This window comes from Gavialis gangeticus, unplaced genomic scaffold, assembly GCF_001723915.1.
Source record: "Gavialis gangeticus isolate Ggan-Ray unplaced genomic scaffold, GavGan_comp1, whole genome shotgun sequence".
Lineage (NCBI taxonomy): Eukaryota > Metazoa > Chordata > Crocodylia > Gavialidae > Gavialis > Gavialis gangeticus.
Window position 1 is genome coordinate 3,526,801 of NW_017729016.1, and position 4,749 is coordinate 3,531,549.

Genomic DNA, 4,749 nt, shown 5'->3' on the forward strand with positions numbered 1-4,749 from the left:
CGGTTAGGGCGGCTAGGAGCTGGAACCAACTTCCAAGGGAAGTGGTGCTGGCCCCTACCCTGGGGGTCTTTAAGAAGAGGCTGGATGCCTACCTGGCTGGACTCGTTTGAGTCCCGTTTCTCTTTTTGGGGTTTTTTGTTGTTCTCCCGCCCTGGCGGGGGGTCGGGCTAGAAGATCTACTAGGTCCCTTCCGACCCTTAATCTATGAATCTATGAATCTATGAAGCAGACCTCTAAAACCCAAACAAAGCAAAATGGCCAGTGACTTTTTTTCCAGCTGTGGCGAAAAGGTTTCTGACACAACAATTCAACACCGATTTGCAAGGGGAATGGTATGAATCAGGTTTTGTTTTACTGGGGGTGCTCTTCCCTTTGGAGAGTCGCTTCCAAATCCACGCGCCCACACGATGGGAAAGGCAGCAGTGGTCTGGGAATTGGCACATGCCAAATGAGATGCAAAACTTTGGTCTAATAACTTTATTTTTTTTCCTTTAGAGATTCCTTGGCAGATTTTTTTTTTCCCCATAAGAGCAGGGACATTAACCCTCGCACTCTGATTAAATTCCACCTGATGAATTTTGTATTTTCAGCTCCATGGAAACCATTTAGCACTTGGGGATGGGATGAAATGCTATTGCTAAGCTCAGCATGTTGAAACCATTATCAAAGTCTTTCTCCTATTTTCATCAATCGGTGAGACCCTGAGTGTTGGCTGAATTTACAAGGAATTACGATGGTCTGAGCACGTCAGGCTTCACCACTTTGCCAAGGCAGAAGTACAAAGGCAGTTTTATTTTGGACTCATCGCACCCGCTGCAATAGATGCATGGGCAAAGTTCTCAGTCGTAAGAACCTATTGATTGTATGTTGGTTCTGGCAGCCTTGGAAAATGTTTCATCTGCCCTGTTTGTGACTGCGGCTAGCGAGAAGAAAAGGCAGATAATTGGTGATGAACGCCACGTAAAGTGCGCAGGAGCTCCAGCTGGACACATCACACCTGAAGAGACCGCAGTTTGGAGACGTGCATAAAAGGTTTCTGCTTGATGGCATCAAGACTGACTCGACTGGGACCGACTCTACAGGCCAAATCAGTTAAGTCTGAGACTACATTCAGCAAACCAGTTTCAGCCATTTTGAAACTGGTGTGTGCGCGCTGAGCTTATAGTCGAGACCTGTTTCTTAAACTGGTTTATGCGTAATGTCTGTCCCTAGCCTGAGAGACAAGTGAATGCAGACTGTAGTCCTGAGGTTATCACTTGGTGCAGGGTGGCTTTGGTGGGACGCGGAGTACAGACCTGGAGAAGCAGCCGCTCTTAGGCAATGGAGCAAGCAGAAACGAGGAGGAAAGCAGCGTTCTTCAGTGTATAGGTTGATGTAGACAGCAGTGTTATACTTTTCTACAGACACTCGCCCCTGCCCTCTTTCCATCTTTAATAAGATCTTCCCTGCAGTTGTCATGTTCCATGAACTGATTCCCAAGTGGTTAACAGAGGTGGTCAGTGGCATTGTACCCATTCTACATATGGGAAACCTGAGGCACAGCGCAGTAGACTGACTTGCCCAGCATCACCCAGCAGGCTGAACCCAGGTCAGCCGCCTCAATCGCAGTCCAGCATCCTAACCAACAAAAGAATCACTTTGCCTTCAATGCTCAGCTGCTGACAATTTGGGCTTCGGTCAGAACATAACTAAATAAATGCTGGACCTTTCCACTACAAGTCTTGCTGGCAGTTTGTGGAGGTACAGCCGATTTTTCATTCTGCTTCCACCTGCCAGCCTGAGCTCTACCAGGACAATTCGATCGCAACTTTAGACGGTTGCAGCAGCAGATAACTGCTGATGAATCCCAGGGCTGGGTGACGATACAAAACCACCGTATGCTGCATAGCATGATGTTTATTTGCTCGGGTTGGATTATTCATTCATAGAATAGGCTCCCCTAACATTATCCCCCTATGGGAGTTTGTTTGTAAAATACCCCCCTGAAATAGCTAGGGGTCATGGGGGGTGGGGGGCATATTTACAATGACTTCAGTGCTTAAAACAGGGGAAAAGAGCATGTGGATCCAGCTGAGAACATGGGGTCAGGTTAGTCCCGGGTGTAACTCCCCTATATAGAGTACAGTCCTAGAAAAATAGCAAGCCCATTCCTTTCCAAGGCAGCTGCTGTCTGCATAGATTATTGAAGGTAAAATATGAACTGATGGAATAAATAGTGAAGAGGTCTTAGCATGGGTACAGGCTACCTACAAGGTGGACCTCTTTGGAGCACCTTTTAAAAATGTCTAATAGGCTACCTGAACCAGCAGTTCTTTGGTGCAGCCTGGACAAGGTGACCTCAAGACAAACTCTACAGCACAGAAGTGGCTGAAGCAGCATCACTGCCCCTGAGCAGAAAACATCTGGAAGACCAAGTTGTGGAGAAGGATGGTTAGGTGGCACCATTTGATTTCTGCCTCGAAGCACACAATGGTGATGTGAACTGGCAAAGTTGTACCATGGACCAATGCAGCCCAGAATTTACTCTGATGGTTTGAGTCTGTGTTGAAGCGGGAAAGATATTTCTGTTCCCACCTCCTTGCCTCAGAGTGGTTGGACTTCTTTTTCTGTCTCCTATCCAACAAAATAATTTCTTTTCTTCCTCTCATTCCTGGCTTCTCCTTGGCCTTCCTGTCATATAAGATGTGCAAGAGTCCTTCCACCCCAGCCAATTAACGATCACATCTGTGCTGTTCTCTCTCTCTCATGCATGTATCTTTGACTCACCATCAAGAATCAAACTGTAGGCAAAAGCCAGATTTTACAAGGAGGTTGCTTCCATAGAAAATTTCAGGCTGGAAGGGAGCTCAGGAGGTCACATCTAATCCAACCCCCTGCTCCAAGCAGGACCAGCCCCAGCTACATCATCGCAGCCAAGGCTTTGTCTACCTGAGTGTTAAAATCTTCCAAGGATGGAGATCCAACAGCCTCTCTAGGTAACCTGTTCCAGTGCTTCACCACCCTCCTAGGAGAGAGTTTGTCCTAATATCCAAGGGTCATAAGCTTGATGCTTATTCAGACAAAATTCAGATTGAAAGCAATGTGTCCGTGATTACCGTTCTTGTATTAAAATGTGAACAGATACTTTTATTTTAAATAATTCTCTCCTTGCAGAGCAGGTCCTCCTGTAGGAACTGGTTCATGGACAGTGCGTCTACACGTGCACATTTACTGCACAGTAATTTAGGTTAACCAAAAACCTGCACAATACAGGTGCACGTCTACATGTGTGCACCTGTACTGCGCGGTAACTGTGGCGACTTACGCTGACTTGGGCATAAATTTGATACCTGTATGAGGCAGGTATCAAATTTATGCCCTATTAATTACTGCGCAGTAATACATGTGTAGATACTTTACTGCACAGTTACACCGGGCGTGTGGACTGACTTGGTCCCAAGCAGTGCACACACAGCATTACCGCACTTTAATGGCTGCACATGTAGATGCCGGGCTAAAAACTGCTTACAGTAAGTTACTGTGCAGTAAATTCACATGTAGATGTCCCCAAAGAGGATAAGAACCTAATACTGCTACCTGCTCATGGGGTCATATCTGCAGCCCCAGTTTATGGGAGATCCCAGGCTCAGCTTCCTGGATGGCCCGTGGAGCATCCTTATGTTTGCAGCCCACATTGAGACCCTGAGTCCAAAATCCATCGATGACAGTGAGATGGTTTCTCATGGCTTTTCACTCTTCAGACTATGTAATATGGAAATAAACACCTTAAGGACGGACCAAGCCTCTTAGATTTTAAAACCTTTTTTTATTTTAATAAGCTAGAGCTAGATTCCCAAGAAGGTTGATGTGCAGCTGCATGCATGGTTTGGATGTGCAATTCCCTTTACCGTGTGCATAAAAGCAGGTGTCGGGGTTATTCAGACACACAGCCGGCCATCTGAAAATTCAGCTCTGCCATTTGAGCGTGCACTTTTGGTAAGGCTGTTCATATTTCAGTTGCTCCAGATCCTGTTATACAGAGCACTGCCACTACAATAAATACCCCATGGAAAAAGCTTTATCAAGCCTCATGCCTGAAGACATAAAGTGATTGCCAGCAGGGGGTCAGGAAGAGATTGCATAATAGCAGACTCTTGAGGGTTGGGATTTCATCCTTTTGCTTATTTGCCACCTGGAATCATTATCTTTTTCTATGCAACATCAAACTTAATTGCTGTGAAGAGAATTAAGATAACAGAAAGGTAGATTATGGCTTCCAGGTGGATAATAAGCAGTAGAAGCCGATGAAATGCTATCTCAGATAAATCCAGTTTTTAAAGCAAATGCTCTCAGTATTAATAGGAAAAAGCCCATGGGTAAATAAGCCAGAACAGTATGTCATTACACCATATCTCAGGCTGAGTGTTGTTTGAGTTTCCCAGGATGCATCACTGGAAATATTTGCTGTAATGGGGAGAACGGCCACATTTGGCTCCCCACTAACTGCTGTAATGGGGTTACATTGTACACTGTACATTGTCCTCTCCTTCAAATGCAACTTGCTCTTCCTTAAGGCTTTCTCCTGCAGGGAACGGGGAGGGAAGAGACTTGAGTACACTACAGATGGCCACAGTCAATAGGGAAAGACATCTCTCGCATAAAGCAAGAACCAAGGATTTCTTAGGACGATTGTCTCTTATTGGACCAACTGCATCGTTGGGATCGAGTTCCCAACCAGATTGTCTTGCATTCAAAAGTTCGCCTAACTTT

General features: G+C 45.6%; 1 protein-coding gene across 1 annotated transcript in view; it reads right to left on the minus strand.

The window, feature by feature from the left end:
- Positions 1-3,805, minus strand: part of SSTR5 (somatostatin receptor 5) — an 11,738-nt gene extending 7,933 nt beyond the window's left edge. The window contains exon 1 of the mRNA XM_019512705.1: positions 3,577-3,805. The gene's annotated coding sequence lies outside the window, so the exon portion shown is untranslated. The remainder of the gene's footprint in view (positions 1-3,576) is intronic.
- Positions 3,806-4,749: the final 944 nt, after the last annotated feature.